We start from the raw sequence: 19,442 nt of genomic DNA, 5'->3' as shown, positions 1-19,442 counted from the left end.
GGAATCTGTGTTTTTTGTTGTTGTTGCATCATCTTGTTGCGTCAGCTCTCCGTGTGTGCAGCACCATTCTTGGGCAAGCTGCACTTTCTTTCGCGCTGGGTGGCTTTCCTTACGGGATGCGCTCCTTGTCACGGGGGACACCCCTGCATGGCATGGCACTCCTTGCATGCATCAGCACTGCACGTGGGCCAGCTCCATATGGGTCAAGGAGGCCTGGGGTTTGAACTACGGACCTCCTGTGTGGTAGACGGACACCCTAACCACTGGGTCAAGTCCACATCCCCATGCTTCCAGTGTATTTTTAATTGCATTTATTGTGCCTTTCATTCCTGTAAGATCTGCTATTTTTCTATGTATGCTTTCAAAATCTTCTTTGCGCTCAGCCAATGTCTTCTTAATCTCCTTAATCTCCTTAGTCATCTCATTGAATTTATTAATGAGATTTGTTTGAATATCTATAATTAGTTGTCTCAACTGCTTTATGTCATCTGGAGGCTTACCTTTTTCCTTTTACTGACCCATATCTTCCTGTTTCTTGGTATGGATTGCAATTTTTTGTTGGTCTTGGCATTTGACTTACTAGATGTATTTATTCTGGGCAATGTTTCTCTCTTTAGTTTAGGACTTTCTTGCCCTTTCTCTCTTGCTGGTTGTTTAGTAAGAGCTGAGGATGTAGTTGGTGCTGTAGGCTATAGAGGTTACTGCTCACATTGTCTCAGAGAAGCTTCTCCCAACTTTCTCCACTGTGAGGGGTATTGAGAAAGCCATGCAGGCCAAGACCATTTGTAGTTACCCAGAGAGTCTGATGAAGCTTCAGCCCCTTTCTCCACTACCTGGTGAGGATGGAGTTCTAGGTGTGGGCAGCAAACTAAGCTGTATGAGTCAAAACTCACTGCAGTTGGGCAGGTAAGCTAATGTAGCTCTGGCACCCTTTCTCCACACCAGAGGTGGGGATGGACCCTTCGGAGTTCCCCAAAATCTAGTCCATATGGCCCAAAAGTGCCTGCAGTTGACCTGAAAGGCTGAGGGAATACTGCCTCTTCTGCCCTTTATGGCGTGAGGATGGAACCACAGGCATCCCACAAACTAGTCTATTTCGGCTGAAAGCACCTGCAGTTGTCTGTAGAGACTAAGGAAACACAGGTGCCCTCTTATCCTATTTGAGGTAGGGGATGAAGTCATGGATGCCAAACTGTCCAGTTCTTGCAGGCCAAAGCACCTGCAGTTGTCCAGAGAGGTTGAGGAAACACCAGCCCCCTCCTATCCTGTTGCGGCACAAGGATGGTCCTACATGTGTCTGAGTATGCAGTCTATGCTTGCTGAAAGTGTCTGCAGTTGCCCAAAGAAGCTGAAGAAATGCCAGCCCCTTCTTATGGAGGAGTGGCGGGGGGGGGGGGGGGGCTGCTGGTGGAATCCAAGGTACTCAACAAACCAGTTCATGTGGGCAAAAAAACTTGCAGTTGCCCAGGAAGGCCTAGGCAACACAGTTCTCCTCCTTATCCTATTGGGGTACATGGATGACATCACAGGTATCTGACTATCCAGTCTGTGCTGGCCAAAAGCACCTGCAGTTGCCCAGAGGAGGCTGGGGCAAATCTCCCTAGCTTCCTCCCTGCAACAGCTGAGGCTGAGGAATAATAATATTTATGCAAGATCTTATTTCAGTTAACATGATGCAAACATCAAGTCATGGCAGAAAAATAACTATGTGATAAACATAACAAATAAAAAGTGTACAGTAGATGGCAAAGTGCAGAATTTGTATAAAAACTTCTCTGACCCTCAATTTTCTTATCTTCAAATTTGGGTATCGTCTTTTTATCAGTTGTGAGAATTAAACAAACTACATGTAATGCATATGGCACAGTTCCTGACACATGCCTCCAATGCAATAAATGGTCACTATATTACAAGGGAAGAAAACCTGAGGTTTAGAAAATTCGGTTATGACCTTGAGTCACAGCTCAGGAGTTTTTATAAAACAATTTTTCTGAAACACCAAACAGTTTGGATCAACACAGGCTAGCATGACCATTCATGTGTCATTATCTTCCTTGTTCCCAGAGGTATCCAGGCCCCAAATGTGAACTTTTGTTGATATGAATAAATTTTTAAAATTTGGAAAAAATGGGTTTTATAGATTTATAACTAGAAGCTAGATAGATAGATATAGATTTAGATATAGGTATGTATAAATATCTTCACGAATATCTTTCTTTCTAAAGTTGGATCAATTATGTTGTGGATTCACAAGAAAGTAAAATCTGTTTCTTACACTCTAGTTTCAAGAACTAAGTTTTTAAGAAACTCCAAAATGCTGAATGCTTTTTAACATTATACGTCTTGAACATATGTTGGCAATTTGGAGAATAGGTTTGACCTATGTTTATATGACAAACAAGTAAAATTATATAAAAGAGTATTAACTAAGCATCTAAAAAAATATCAGCAATAATAATCCTGCTGGTCCCTGAACACCCACATAAATGCATAAGGAAAAAATCAGTAAAATTCATTGAAATATTTTGTTTTCCCTCCAAATAACCACACACCTAGGATGCATATTTCCAGTATTCTACAGTTCTACTCTTCTCTAATCAAGTGCTATGTTGGTGAATAGAGGACAATAGCCAAGGGAGTGTAGAGGGTAGAAAAATTCCTGATCATCAGGAATCATCTTTCTAAAGCACATCTGGTCATTTTACTCCAGTGTGCAAATTCCTTCAATATTTCTCCACTGCTTACATATAAAATTCAAAGTTCCTTTCTTGGTAGACCATGTCTTTCTCATTCTCTTCCATCTTGTTTATTCTCACTGTCACATGTGAACGTAAATTGCAGGCTTACTTGAATAATTCCTGAAATGGTCATGCTCTATTTTGCATATGTCACATACCCTGTACTAAAATGTTATTCCCAAATGACCCTGTCTGACAAACTTCTGCCCATTCATGAAGACAAAGGTCAACTGTGACTTTTTTTTTGAAGAGTTCTAAGTTTCCCTGCACGGTTTATCATTTCTTTCTGTATTTTGCCCCATATCTACAACCAGTTTTTTTATCCTTCTGTCACAGCACTTAGCAAGATTTTATGCCATCATACTTGAAATCCACCAAAAATTATGGAAAAGGAGTATTCAACTCCTTTTTTGGTATAATGTTAAGTTGTATAGATTATTAATGCATGTCCACTGAATATAACCATTGTTTGGGGATATAACTGCCTAGATTTTACTGGCAACATAAGATTAGTGGTTACATTAAAAAAAATCATTCCCATAATGACCATTAATTGAAATTTTGACTTTAAGCGAAAAGTTATTTGTGAATATAAGCTTTGTGCTTAGAGAATATGTGTTTATCTCTCAGTATGGGTGTATGTAAATTCTACATCATTAGTGAATTCATTGGATATGTATCCTTTGCAAAATATAATTATAGGTATTTGATAGAAGAAAAAAAAAAAGATATTGCTCTTATTGTTTATGTTTCTGACAGCCTAATCAGCCAGCAAGTTACTTAAAAACAAGAACTCTATGTTCTTTATCTGCTTATCCCTGGATCTTAATACATTGCTGGTATAATATGTAGTGAAGATCAAGAAATGCATGTTAAATGAGTGAATTAAAGTGGCATCCCTTAGGGGATTTTAAGTTCCTTCAACATAAGATCCCAGAAATTTTCAGGAATGTTAACAATAAAAATAAGAAGACCTCACTTTTCATGGTGACAATGATATCTGTTTCTGTTTAAAAATAAATTGATGAAATGTTATTCAGCCCTTTTTCCCCTTTGAAACAGTCTGTGCATTTTCTAGAGGGTATTATATGAGCATTTAGTGGTTTCATGTCACTGACTTTGTTAATCAACTGAAAACCCCTAGAAGCTGTGATGGCTGACCATTATACTACTCCAAGTATTTGTTTATTTAGTATTTCTTTTTTTAAATACTTATAAGGTAATGTTGATAAATGACAGGAAACAACAAATGATGAAACAAAGATGAGTGAAGAAATATAACTCTATAAAACTGTCTAAAGATGGTCTTCAGTTTCTTTCATCTGATCAGAATCCCAAATAGCACATCAAGATGTCTCTACTGCAAAAGCCAATGTTAAAGAGAAAAATATGGTGATGAATATATCTGGTTTGTATTTTTATCTACTGAGAGAAAGGCACTCTATATCCATTATGCGTTATTTGTGGAGATATACTTACAAATGGTCTAAATTCTTTTCTTTTTATCTCATTATTTAGAGGAAAAGTAACACAAAATATTACATTTTAAATCTTTCATTGAAAAATAAGAAAATTATAATTACTTCAAATAAACATTTCTTTTTTTTTTTTTAATTGAAAAACAGTTATATTTCAATCTACTTGCCAATAGACTTCCAGTCTTCTATCTGAAGTGGATATATCATTTTGTAAACATGTTTAAAGTCAAGATTTTTTCTAACATAATTAGGCTAAGGAAATTAAATATCATAAATCACTTGTTAAGTGAGAAAGGTTGAAATTTGTCTTTGCATGCAACAAAATTATCAAAAAACGAATATCAATTCCATAATATATTTTCTAATATGACAATACAAGATAAAATTATCTTATTAAAATAACATCATTGTGACATTACATATTGTCATAAAATGACAAAAGATTTCATAAAATATTAAAAAGTCTCCCTGAAATGATACTTTTCTGTGAAAGGACCTCATAACTGAAAAAAAGATAAAATCTTGGAAAAATACTGAGGTATGTGTTGAATATAGAATTTGCAGATACATTTGGATTCTATGCACCAGTATTTCATTTACTTCCACTCCAATGCCCACAGTGTGTATGTGATCTTCAAATGATGGGAGTTTTTCAGTTAGATTATAAAAAGAGAAGTCATAATTGTGTGTGCTGCAAATCTCTGTTACAATTTTGAATAATGCACAATGAAGCCATATTGCCTAACAGATGCAGTCAAATTTGCTGATGATTCCCTCATGGGAGTGCTTTGGAAAGATTAATACCTCAATGGAATCTGAATATGTATATACCTATACATTCCCAAAATTTGGCCAGTCTGACCATTTGCTGCTGCCCAGCACATCTAAGCTGCTTAGATTCTTGGGAAGGTATAAGGGCAGGGATGCAGCAAGGATACAAGTGATCAGTATGCAATGCCTACCGTGAGCCACTGGAAAGCCACTATCAAGTGCCTGTAATTATGACTTCTGAGTATTCAAATAATAAAGAGTAACTTTAGGAAAATACCTAATAATTTCTTTTTCTATGATATATCCTATATGTTCTCTAACTCAGGCCCTGTGCTATACTGTCTTAAACATCTCCAGAAAACACACATCCTTGGGGGGAACTGTGTCTTGCTGTTAGCCTTAATCCCTGTTAAATCCAATATTATTTCTTTTTTGACTGCTGCCTGCACTGTTTTTTAGAGAAGGACTGCATTTCTACTTATACCTTAAGGAAACCATAGTTTCTGCATATCAAAGGTAGTTTTCTTATTTTGTTACCAAACCAGGAAACAGCAGAAGTAAAACTGCAGGCAGAAAGAGGGTCTCTGGGGCAGTTACATAAAATAACAATACACTGCTCAATTGGATGAATATGGTAATGAAGCCAGGGATAAATCCTAGGTACATTACTTTCAAGATATATTTCAACCTTTTATTTTTCCTCTTCAGTTTTTACTAAAAGTTAAGTATCTTGGTGGGAGATTTCAATAAATTTTCATTTAGGACGCAAGTAGCTATATTACATTGATATATTTATTTATTTTAGTCCATGACTAATGAGCATAGTCCTGTTAGAAACCAAACCAAATCAAACCAAACCAAGTAAACCAAACTATCACTCAAACAACCACTCTATTAGGCTTGCCTGATGTCAGACTTCTAAAATTATAGGTGGGTGTTTAGTAGAATCTAACAAAACAGGCAAATAAAAATTAAATCATATTTTAAGTTCTTTAAATCTAAAGAATTAAAAATGTGCATGAATCACAATCTAAATTGTTTCACCGTTCTTATTTTTTAATGTGATGTCTCTGGTACCTAAATGACAGAACAATCTCTTCACTAACAGCATGTGTTTCGATGAGAGAACTTCTATTTGCTTTACAGCCTAAATTTAATGCAGTCTTATCACCAAAGCAAGGTAATACCAGCCCAGCATGCATGTGATTTAAATACACAGACTTGCATTTAAAGAACATTTAATATCCTCTTGGTTGCCCTGAGGTAAAAATGAGTCCCTAAATCCATTCTTTTGTGCCTCTGCAGGCACAGAATAATAGAAAATTAAGATGATTCCTTTGACTATGGACTTCAGAATTGGGGAGGCTGGTGAGGAATGCACTATATTGACCCTTTCTCCCTCTTGGCTCCTGTACAAGGAAAGCCCAAAAGCAAAATCTGTGGAAAATAGCTAAGTGTTCATCCATTAGCATTTTACCACTCAGGTACTACTAATACAAATTCAAAAAAATGCTAATAAAGTCTGAAATTTCCCAGTAGGGGAGTAATGGAACACTTTTAAAAAAGGCACTTTCAGTTAATGACTAAGGCATTTTTTGCTAACAGCAATTTTGGCTTCTTATCCCAGGTGGAGAAAAATGCATTAAACAGGAGATTAAAATGTCCTTTCAACTGCTTGGTAATGCCAGCTGCTGCTGCAGGCTAAGGCATCCATGAAGTGGCATTTAGTTGATGGTGGTTCTGTTGCAGGGATGGAGCAAGTATGAAAATCCTGCTGGATGGGGGTCTCTTTAAATATGCTGTATATGCACAAATAGCAAGTGTAGGAGCTGGGCTAGGATGGTAAACTGTACAATCTGTTCATTGCATTTTGGTTGCTAATTAAGAGGTGACATACAGTATGAATGCACAGAACCTGTTGAAATTCTGTCAGGTTCTGTCTTTGCTTTCGCGTGTTTGAATGCTATTTAATAAGGCATCTTAATTGAAAGCAGAGAATTATATAAAAGTAGAGGACAAATATGTTGGATTGGGATCCTGTGACAATGTGTGTTCCTGATTTCTAACCCCTCACTGCTTCTTTAAGACAGCCCTGCTACTTCATAAGCACAATATGCAAATTCCAGGATTTACCTCTTGCTGTGGGGCATAGGGCTGGAGTGGAAAGTTGGAAACAAAACTTTCAAACACAAATGTGAACTTAACAGTGACTCTGACATAAAGGAAAAATGTTTTTTCTTGCCAAGAAATACCATTTTTATGAGGCGTGTTTAAGGAGAAAGATGGAAAAAAGGGGGAGCACTGTTGCTCTTAACAATGTATTGTGTGTGTATATTTTTATAGAAAACGCATATTTGCTCTCAGCTTCTCCTGCCTGTATGAAGCCAGATTAATAACAAACTTTCTCATATGCTGCAAGTCGAATTCGAGGAGTAAAGGCTGTGAAGGTAAAGGACACAGGAAGAGCTGAAGCCACTGGTCCCTGTGAAGCTAGAAACGCTAGAAACAGAAACACGCTGAAGTGTAGTGTAAGGACAGTGCCCCCCGAATTGGACATTCTGTCTCTGCGACTTAGTTTCCTCCTTGATATAAAGGGAATAATGAGTTAAAATATATAAAGCACATTGAATTTGCCAGGCATGTAGCAAGTGCTCAAAGTGACTTGCTCTGTAGTGATAGCTATTATTTAGTCCCTGAATGTGCCAATTAACTTAGGAAATCTGATGATAGGAAGTTTTCTCCATAGACTCACAATGCCCATGCTTCTTTCTTGCACTGAAATCAGTGGAATTGTTTTACTTGTGTTATCTAAGGGCTCTTCTTCTACCTTTCCAAAAGACAGGTGAAAATTGGCATTATTTAAACAACTACATATACACTCATTTTAACCATCATTTGGTGATAGCTTAAAAAGATATGTTTAGAGTTTGAGGCTTCCTTCCAATTCTCATCTGAACTATTCTCATCTTTCAGTCTCTTGGCTTATTCTGGATTATTCAGAGTTAGATGTCCAGATTCATTGATCTCCCCCCTTAAATTTCAGCAATAACTGAGTCAAAAAGACATATGTACTACTAAGCGGGAGCAGTGAATCAATCTCAAAAGTTTGTCTTCTTTTAAAATACGTAGATCACCTATATTGTAGACCTATAATAGCTTGAATCAGTCTGCTAAAACTCTGAATTAGCAATGGAGCATCCAACACAGACATCGTTATTTCATAAAGGACCTAGGGGTAACTTGGGTAAATGATTTCAGCAAATGTGTTATATATATATTTTTTAAATCATTACTGCCATGGCAAGCAGTCCTAATCAGAATTTAGAGAAGAGAAAAATGGAAGAGTGATTTTGTAACTGTTTAGGTGAGATGAGAGACAGGGAGTGGGAAGAGAGGAACATAGTGTTGTTTTCTGAGGTTTGATTCAATCTCTGAGTCCAGGATCTTTACAACTTTATATTAGGGTACAAGTAAAAAAATATATGCATCAGATTGTCAGAAATTCTGATGCAATGATTCTCCATAGTTTTGCCACTGTGTTTTGTCAATACTAGGCACAGAACATTTCAAGAAACATTATTTCTAGGGCATTGGACTGCCTTTGGGTTGCAGTGGGGATGGGCTGAGATGTTTTCCAGGCAGCTTGGAAATGCCCTAGCTTCCTAACAAAGTGATGGAGTAGTTAGAAGAAAACTTCTATGCAGAGAGTCTCCAAAATTCCTTCACATACTTAGTACAAATAAAAATGTTTTAGGGATTTCAGACTCCTAATCACTAAGAAAATAAAAATCATACTAATGTCTACAATTACACTTTACAATATTACTTACCATCAGAATTTAGTTGTTCTTGGTAAATGCCAGTTAAAAACATAGCAATTACATGTTCTTACAGATTTCTTAGTGACTCTATTTCTAAAGTTTGGTATGACTTGCCCTCTGATTTTATAACCGAAATAATCTCTTCACCCTGTAATTACTTGCTATGTAAATACCTGCCAATACATGATTGACTCTAGCCATTCCCATTTAATTAAAAGGTCAACACTGACATATAAATACTTTTTATTTAATGTTAATATTTGTGACTATAACCACAAAGGTAGCTAAGTATCCAAGACAAATTTATTTTTGCTGTGCACACTGAGATAAACAAAATGAATTTGATGCTATGGCATGAAACATTAAATTCTCACATGATAATTATAAATGGGGGTAAGGCCGTTGTAGATAAGTACACATAGACATGTTCTGTATATAAATTAAAAATCATTTATGAATTTTTCAAATTATCACACACATTAGGTAACAATGAGGAATAGAAAAAATCATTTTCTATTCAGAAACCAAAACATACATATCTGTTTGTTCTCATATTCCCTCTCCTTTGAGCCCAGCAGAATAAAAAGGAAGCAGAGATGGAGAGGGCTCACAAAATGTATTCCTCTGTTCTGAGGAGAGTCTGTAGGGATAGAAGGGTGAAATGGAGCAGAAAGACAGAGGAGGTCAGATGGGTTATGTGACAGGAGTAAAGAGCAGGCTAATTGAATTTGCAAATGATATGAAATTGGGAGTTGTTAGGAACAGAGGGGAAGACAGACTCTCTGAGTGTTGGTAGTTGACTTACTTAAGAAGTTTGAGGAAGTAGACATTGTGGAACTTTTATACTTTGCATACTTTGGCTTTTGCTAAGTTCTTTTCCATAGGATTTATTAGCTGATGTCATTGAAATTATCTAATAATCCTTCCATTGTTCAAAAGCCATGTACCCAAAATGCCCCAGCCATTTCCACCCCATGGAAAGATACAGAGATTAAAATAAATATAATCACTATTTTTATAGCTTTCCTGGCTTAAAGACACACTTGCCCTGGAACATTCTAGTTAAGCACAGGACACATGGCAATTTGAGTCATTTTGAATGTTGCCTGGCTCTTCATTTGAAACACTTACAAAAGCCAAGTCAGAATTTAATCTGAAGGAGAATATCAAGGAACAATCTCGTAGTGCAAAAACACCCTTTAAATGAGCTAGATAACAGAGATGAAAAAAACTACAGTTGGTAAATTGGTAGATGGAAGCTGCCCCATCCCTGCTGCCATTACTTAGGATGGAGAAATGCACTTTATACCTCAAAGGGTTTGGCCTCCTTTGCTAGCTTTGGAAGGTCTCATTTTCACTTTAATCAAATCTGGCTTCATTTTTGAGTGATGCAAGAGGCCAGGCTGTCAGGCCTGGAAGAGGAAGCCCACTTTCCGGAAATGGGTACTGAATGAAAGGTGACAGGAGCAAGGTCCTCCCCTCTCACTCTCATTAACCTTCCCTTGCTTCATCTCCTCTCCACGCAGCTTTAATAGCTCTCAAAAAAAAAAGTGCTCTGGGAGTGACTATAAACCTCATAATAAAATACAAAGAAATGTAGGTCATGAAAATTCAAGTTTGATAGAAATAGTTAATGCTCATTTATGAAATGACCTATGTTGTTTAAATTATTTATAACTTCTAAATGTTATAGCATTCTTTTCTAACTTATCTCCTGACAGTGTTCTTACAGTGCCCCAGGGAAATTTTTAAACTTGAAAGTTCCAACATTTTGGATTTAGCAAAGTGGAAGAATTTCTCAGATTCCCTTTTCACTGAGTTACATGGATTTTTACATTGGAGAATTAATATAACTATATAAAAAAAAATCTTTCCCTGAAAAAAAAAAAATCACCTCTAGGTTGAAACCATATTTGGAGAGCTTCTGCTCCAAAGCAATTTTGAGACTATTTACATAAGAGGGGGAAACTGGAATTTATAACTGAAATTATTTAAATGACAAAATTTGCTAAATTGGATGCTGTGATAATGCCTGATGAACATACACGTTTTCTAAGGAAAATCAAATAAAACCTCATCTGGTTAAAGCTCTACTTAGTTTATAGTGAAAAAAAATACTTGTTTTAGGGAGTTATTTTGGAAGTGTGCTGTAGACTGTGAACTTTCAATCATTTTTTTTTTGAAGAAAGAGATTTGTTCTTAATAGTGAGAAAATTGGTTAAGAGGAACAAATCATTTCACAGCTAACTCGCCAATATTGTAACATTCAGAGTCAAAGTAGAAAATACTATGGTAAGTTCATGCCCCAGTACCTATAAAAAATACTCTACTTACTGAATTACCTCTCTGTCTGTGGGTATAACATGGCACCTTAATAAATCCATGCATGACTTAAGGCTATAAATTCCTTCAAGTTCAACAGCAGACCTAACTAAGCACACTGAAACCCAGAAATTTAGCCAGTGCATTGAATATGATTAACACTTAGAGTTTAGCAAATCATGCTGTCATACTTTCACATACACCCATATATATGGGGGTCTAAATTACCACCCACTGATTACTATTTAATTAAACAAGAAAAGTGCAGGTAAATTGCTCCTGTCACTGTAAAGGCTGTGGACACATTCAGTGACTGTCACTCAGCTGAACTAGTCCCAGAGTGATTAGGTAGCTGCAGGCTACACAGAATATAGCATTTCTTTCAAAAACAAAACAAAGCAAGGCCTTTTTTTAGGGGGAGGGTATTTTGTTTGTTGCACATATCTGTGTGTATGCAATTGTGTGATTTGGTTATTTTGAAGACAATAGCTTGGTGTGAAAATTACACTGTGTAGCAATTTTAGCCCACCTACATTTCATGGCATTTATCATTTTTTATTCATTGTTCATATTCATATTTCAGATATTTCTTAAAAAGTAACTTGAAGTATGGGCCAGCTTTCTAATGATGAATATTTTCACACCAAAAGTTTGGCCCATGCAGTTCCTTTCTCCCCTGCTCCCATCCTGCCTCCTCTGCCCTGCTGTCCTACCAACAGGCTTTGCCTTTAGAGCTCAGTTAAATCTCCTAGCATTCTGCCCTGGGTTTGGGAAAATGCAGCTCCTGCTCTGGAGATCACCACTATGCCCTTCTTTCCATGGCACCCCTTCCATGGCAGACAGGAGTCCATGCTCAAGGGATGAGCCCAGTTGGAGCCTATATCTCCCCAACTAGATGACTTTCCAGGCCCTTAGGCCTTCATAATTTCTTGCCCAAAGCCTGTGATGGATGACTCCCAGAGTCCTCTCTCTTGAGGACACTAGTGTGCTTTCCCCAAGGGCAGAAGAGGTGGAGGTTGTGTCAACTGAGTATGAACATGGTGGGCTCGGGCTGGAAAGAGAAGCAATGATTGGCTTCCCAATAACCTCCATTTAAACTCATGTTTGACCCATAAAAGGGGTGTGCCTGGTGTCATTCACCCAGGAATGTCTTTTCAAATGTCTCTGATAAGTAAAATGCCTCTGTTATTATTATAAGCTCTCAGATTTTGCTATGGCAAACCCTGGGCAGTTGCCATTTCACACTTGTGTAATTATGTATTTAATGTTGACCTTGCTATGAGTCTATAGACTTTAATTAGGTCAGAAAATAGGTTTGATTATGTTAGCCTTTTACCTCCCTATCAAATACATCGAAAGGCTCATAACAGAATATCCAATCAATATTTGTTGAATGAATGAATGAATGAATGAATTTCCTCACTTTATAGCATTCCTTTGAAAACTGAAAGACTGTGATTCCATGCTGCATGAATACATGAGGTTTGAGTTATGTCTGTGTTTAGCAGAGACTCAGAAAAAGTATGTTAGCTCAGATTCGCCCTGCCTAACAGATAATCAATTTGAATGCATATTATCTGATTAGCATCTGCATGCTATTGATTGTTTATTAGTCATAGATTTTTGGTTTTCAAAACCATTTTATTCTGCCTTATTGATATATCAATAAGTTTAATTGAAAATTTCAGGGGAATTAATTGGCTTTAGAAACATATGGATCTAGGAAATAAAATGATATCACCAGTAATCTGTCTTTTTCCCTCTCTAGAGAATATACTGTCTTTGTTCTCAGGCAGACCCTTTCCCCAAAGGCTGCAACAACATTTCCAGACCTGACACTCACAGGCCAGAGCTGGGTCATATTTAAACCCATGAACAATCTATCTAGGTCAAGCCACGGTAATACAGGGGTTGAAAATGAGGATGAAGTGTGTTCTCAAGAAAAATTACGTTGTCTCTACATGAATAAAGGGTAATAAGCAGGTAACACCTCAGAGTTCATTTAGTACAACTATCAACAGATGGCAGAAAAGAGATTCTTGATATAAGGTGACTTGATTTTATGATTTGCATTCAATTAATGGCACAGACAAAGCATGACTTAACCTTGTCTTTGAGGCCCACTTTCTGAAGAACTCTGCCCAACTCCCAGAGTGGCGTGTCCTCACTTCCTCTGGGGGTTGAGGGTTGAGTAGGAGGGAAATAGACTCCTGGCCCCAAGTTACGACCCAGCCATACTCTCCATGCATTCTTGGGATCCTGCCAAAAAATAAACCAAACAAAAAACAAAACAGAGAAGTAAAAGAAGGAGCAGAGCCAACCCGAGAAAAACCGGAAAAGCGGGGAGCAGAGTGAGTGTTGTATTATGACACAGATTCCATGGATCATAATGCAAAGGAGAGATTTTTCTTATGAGACCAATAAACCATTTAAACAGGTTATTCCAAAAGAAGAATCTGCTTAATGTTATGGGAAAATGCAGCATCATTTGGATAAGCATACACCTCCTAGGGGACTACTCTGAATAATCAAACCTGTTTTTGGTATGTTTGTTTAGAATAGAAAATCAGTTAAGAATACAGATTTTGGAGTCTATTTCTCTGAGTTCAAATTCTAGCTCTGCCACATACTAGCATTGTCACCTTGGTCATTTTAATCTCTGTGTCCTTCACAATCCATGTCTGTCAAGTGGGGATATTACTAGCAGCGACCTAATAGAGTTACTATGAGCAGTAAATAAGCTAATACAAGTAAAGATTTTAAACTACAGACTAAGATAAAGTTATCATTTGTAAAGAATAGTTTTTATGTACTAAGTACTGAATTATTAAAATGGGTCTCAATATTTTAAACATATTTCATAGTCAATCCATAAGATCTTTTAAAATAACTAATAAAATCAAGGAAAAGAAACAAGTAATACTTTAGTGATGAATTCACTCAGTATTATGGGATCTTCTAAGCTAAATGTAGAATATGACCTGAAATAAGGAAGTGTATTTGTGCGTTTAGGTGTATAAGGACTCAGCCACCATTCTGTCCAAGCTTTGAAATTCTATGAAGCTATGAAAGAGCACTGTGGTAAAGGATCAAAGGATGAAAATATCAGTGCCAATAAGGACTGGTTTATGCACTTTCAAGGCAGGTGTAACTGGTATAACAATTAGCATGCAGAAGGCAGCCACTGGCGAGATGGCACCTAAAAGGGACAGAGAGTGTTTTTCTATTTGGAAGTCAGCAAAATGACCAGTCATTCTCGCACTCATTAGTTTTACCATTTGTGCATTCATTCATTCATTCATTCATTTATTCATTCATTCATTCAATACAGTCATTAAATACTTAAATAATGTAGCAGTTCTGAGAATAAGAGACTTCTAAAACATGTGGGCCCTTATCCCAAAAGGTTGACAGTCTGCAGATAGGGGAAATATGTGTGTTCTATTGCTTCTCCTGATAAAAGATGGAAAAAGACTCTGTAGAGACTGTTCACGAGGCAGCAAGAGGCATTTAAGCAGGCTCACTGCTGGAGCAAAGACACAGAGCTATAAAGCACCTCAGGGTGTTTGCCAAGGGGCAGGGCCTTTAGTGTGGCTGGAGCCTGAGGCATGAGGACCACTGAGAATGGTTAAGCAGAGAAACAATCACAGAAGGCTCTAAATGCTGTGGAATAGCCCCTCTAGTTTGTGTGTGTTGAGGAAACTTTTACTCTGTGGTGTGTCCAACAGCTTTACATTTTAGAAAGATGACTTTCGCGACAATATGGAGGACAGGTACAGTGGCCTAAAACTAGAAGCAGGAGCCTGGTTAGGACATGGCTTCAAATGAGCTATAACAAGGGTCTAAAGAAAAGTAGTACTTCGGCTATAAAAGGTATACAAGTAGGTGCGTCGGTGAATTTTATGATTGGTTGGAAGTCTGATACTAGTGGTGTTTGTGGAAAATCCAATGCATTTCCAGGGATTCAGTGAATTCCAGGGGAATTTACATTGTCTGACCTCAAGTTTCTGCCTCTGCTTCTGCTAATTCAATTCGATCTTATGGGCCATCTCACTGTTCCAAATGGTTGATATCACACATTTACTTCCTTTCCTTCCTTTTTTCCTCCCTTCCTCCCTTCCTCCCTTCATTCCTCCTTCCCATCCTTCCACAGCCCATCCTTCACCATGGGGTTCACTGTGTTATATGATCCTCTTCCTTGTACCATCCATCCAAAGTGTACACTCAGTGGCTCTCAGTTTAATCACAGAGTTGTGCTATCAACAGCTCAGACCATTTCAGAACATTTTCATTACTACATTTCCAGAAAGTACCACTTAACAACTTCAGGTAGATATGGCAGAGTTTACTAAAGCTTTGAGCAGATGCTATAGGCTGCATAAAATTTTGTCTTTTAATTCTGAAAAGAAAAGCCCTTTACTGTAGACACCTAAAATCTCAGGTTCAGGAAGGTGGCTCCCCTGGGAGGAAGTAGGCTAAAACAATAGAGATTTTGTGTGTCCTGACTCCATGGCAGAAAAAATCAAGGGAGAAGATGGTTGGGAATGGTTGCTGAGCAGGCCAACTGAGATCGTCTACTAAACATGTATATCCCTTCATTTTCATGCAAATACTGTTAGATTGTATTACTGTTATTCCCAATTTTGCTCTTGAAGAAATTGAAACTCAGGTAGCTTAACTGAAGCTGTAAGCAAGGAGGCAATGTCATTCTTATACTGTACTTGCTTCTTATTTTAAGTTCCACAAATTGGCAACATGTCATGAGTGAGTCATGACACCGATTAGCAGAAATCCGTCAGTCATCATATTGGGTTTGTGCATCTCCTCAACTATTTCCTGAATATTCTTATGCATCCTTGCTTTGTAGTCTTTATTTATATTCTACCCCTTAGATTGTAAATGCTGAACAAAAAGGATATCTCTTAAGAATTATACTCAGCCTACCCCTATTTCCTTTAATCCCTTGTCCAAATTTTAACAAATCTATGACCGTTAAAAGTTCAGGAATATATTTACACTCATGGTGGTATACAAACAGTTTTTCAAACTTTGCCCATTTCTCCTAAACCATCAGCAGTATTACAAATAAGTATTACAAAACTAAAAGACACTGGCATTTCATGGCTGTTCTGTGGGGAGTATAGCCTGCTCCTACATAGGCAAAGCCTTCTCAAGCAAGGCTAAAACTTCAAAGTCATTTATCCTTCAAGTAATATTAATATTTATTGAGCATCAAAAATGTTCTTGAGGTTGATAAGACCATGTGTAATCTAAGCCCCCTCTTGATCTAGAGGTGGAGTGGACATCACCATCCCGGGGCCCACAGAATGGAGGAATAAAATATGGATTAGAGTGGACTTACTGATATTCTACTATAAAACTATTGTGACTAGTAATAGAAGAAATTGTAGCATTGAAGAGGAGAAAGTGACCACAGTAGTTGCTGAGGGCAGGGAGAGAGAAGAAGAGATGTGATATGGGGGCATTTTGGGGACTTTGGGTTGTCCTAAATGATATTGCAGGGTCAGATGCTGGACTTTATATATCCTGCCTTAACCTACTGAATGTACTGGGGGAGAGTGTGAACTACAGGGTAAACTATTATCTATGTGGTGCAACAGTGATCCAGGATGTGTTCACTGAGTGCGATGAATGTGTCACAATGATGGAGGAGGTTGTTGGTGTGGTAGGAGTGGGGTGGGGGGCTGGCAGGTATACGGGAACCACTTACATTTTTTAATGTAACATTTTTTGTGTGTGATGTATATATCTTCAAAAAATACAATTTACAAAAATGATGAGGTGGGGAGCGGGGTATATGGGAACCTCTTATGTTTCTTGTTTTATTTATGTTTTTTAATGTAATGTTCCTTGTGATCTATTAACTTTAATTTAAAAAGTGTAAAAAAAAAAAAAAAGAGTAAATGGCAACACAGCTCCTGTCCTCTTGGAGCTTAGAGTCTAGTGGGAGATGTAGTAAATGGGCAATTATAACACTGTGTGTTCTACATCCTCAGTTTGCCTGGGATGTTGTTTGTCTCCTTTTCAGCATTATCTCCTAGGAGTTTGAGTCTATTCTTTTCTCTCATTATAATATATTTTTCAAACATATTTCCTGGAATGTCCTAGAATGCGTTTTATTTATACCTGTTTTCTAATAGGAAGCAACTAAGTCCTGATTTCATTTTCCCTCCAGTTCATGTTTGCTGTGCATTTTAAAGCTTGCCCTGTGTGGTAAGATGCTTCTAAAATGATAGTCATGCGTTTTTGTAATCTCTCCCCTTGTATGGACAGGACCTAAAGACTTGCTTTTGATATGCAAAAGTGAGGGAATGTCACTTCTGTCTATGGCTTGTCTCCTGTGCTTGCTCTAATGAAACCAGCTGCCATGCTGCAAGTTCCCACGGGGCAAGAACTGAAGGTGGCTTTCTGCCTACAGCCACTGAGAAACCGAGGTGCTCAGTTCTAGAGAATGAAAGGAATTTAATCCTGCCAGTAATCACGTGCGTGAGCTCAGAAGTGCATCGTTCTGCAGAAGAGCCTTCAGCTGGCACCATGGCCCTTGCCCCCACCGTTGCAGGACTGTGAAACAGCCTGAGCTGGAGGATGCAGCTATTTTGCTTCCAGGTTCCTCACCCACATGAATTGTGAGATAATAAAGGTGGTTGTTTGGAGCCACTATGTTTGTTAGTGATTTGTTAAGCAGCACATAATGAATATTACAGCTGGAAACAGACTGGATTGTCATGTTAATACATGGACATAATACCTAATTTTCCTTCGTTTTTTTCTAGGGATCTTTCTAACTTCTCAGTAACTCTTCCTTCATTTTAGCCTTCTCTTTCTTCACTGCCAACTTTTGGAATGGCCAATACTGTTTGATGAATTGTCCTAATTCTCTATTAGAAGCTACATTTTGGCCACTACTGTTATACGATTAGGAACGGCTTATAAATAAGGCCACAAAATAGTTTTTCTCTGTAGGGTAGAGACTCAAAGTCTTGAAAAGTAATATCTATTTAATCTCTGAAAACTGAGAAATGGGCTAGCAACCAGTATCTTTCACCTGGAAGATTGCAGTATCTCCCTCACTAGTCTCCTGGACTCTAAGGAGTCTGTCTCCCCACAGCAAGTCAGAAAGATCTTTTGAAATGCAAATCTTCTTTGTGTTCCTCCCCTGCTTAAAACACTTATATCATTCTCATCATCTTAGATAAAAGGCAGAAGACCCAGTCCTGGCTCAGTCCGCCCTGCAGAGCCCAGCCGGTTCTCATCTCTGCGGCCTGGTGCTGCACACACTCTTCTCACTCTTTCTATCCAGGCCACCTCAGCTCTTCGTCTGTGCTCCCTTCTGCTACAGCATATTTCCATACCCTGTTTTCTCTGCCAGGAATAGTCTAGCTAACTAAGGTCTGCTCGTCTTTTAGATTGCTGCTCATCACTCAAAGCCTTGAATTTTCCACAATCTCCTCTTTCATAGCCACCTACCACCATAAAACTCCTTCATAGCATGTATCTCAATCACAGCATTAAACTCTTTGGGCTAAGGTATTAGGCTTTTATGTTTCTAGCATTAAATTTTAAGCTCTCATCAAGAGCCATGTGTTTTTATTTCCCTCAGCATTGTGTCATAATGCCTGGAATAGTAGGTGTATAATAAATATTTGTAAGAGATGAATGGACTGGGCAGCATTCCACTGTTCTTTTCAATAAATTATGCTATTATTAAGTTAGTACATCAGTGGAGTATTAGTCTTATTTTTCATCTAATAAGACTGTAAAACAAAGAACTGAAACACAAACAACAGTGGAGAGAGTAAATTTTGAAAGATTGGGGAGTGTATATGACTCAAGCAGTTGAGCACCTGCCTCCCATACAGGAGGCCCCAGGTTCAGTTCCTAGTGCCTCCTGAAAAAACAAAAACAAACAACAAACAAAACAAACGCAAAAGTCAACTCAGGGAAGCTGATGTGGCTCAATGGTTGAGTGCCAGCTTCCCACATATGAAGTCCTGTGTTCATTCACCGGTACTTTAAAAAAAATTTGAAAGTTTGTCTTGCTTTCCTGAGCCTATGTACTATATGTTAATCCCAATTTTATGCTGCATGCTGTATTTTGTACATGCTAATGTATTTAATATTAATATGGAACATGTTAAATTTCTGAGTTTTTAAAGCACATTTTAAGTATCAGATTAATTCATTCAAACAACAAATTATTCATTTGGTTAATAGTTGATTAGCAACTAATTGATTCTATCAAACCAGGTTTATCAAGTAGCATAAAATTTAAGAGAGCATTCCTGGAGACA

This window comes from Dasypus novemcinctus, chromosome 2 (genome assembly GCF_030445035.2).
Source record: "Dasypus novemcinctus isolate mDasNov1 chromosome 2, mDasNov1.1.hap2, whole genome shotgun sequence".
Classification (NCBI taxonomy): domain Eukaryota; kingdom Metazoa; phylum Chordata; class Mammalia; order Cingulata; family Dasypodidae; genus Dasypus; species Dasypus novemcinctus.
Note: the sequence above shows the minus strand (reverse complement) of the source record.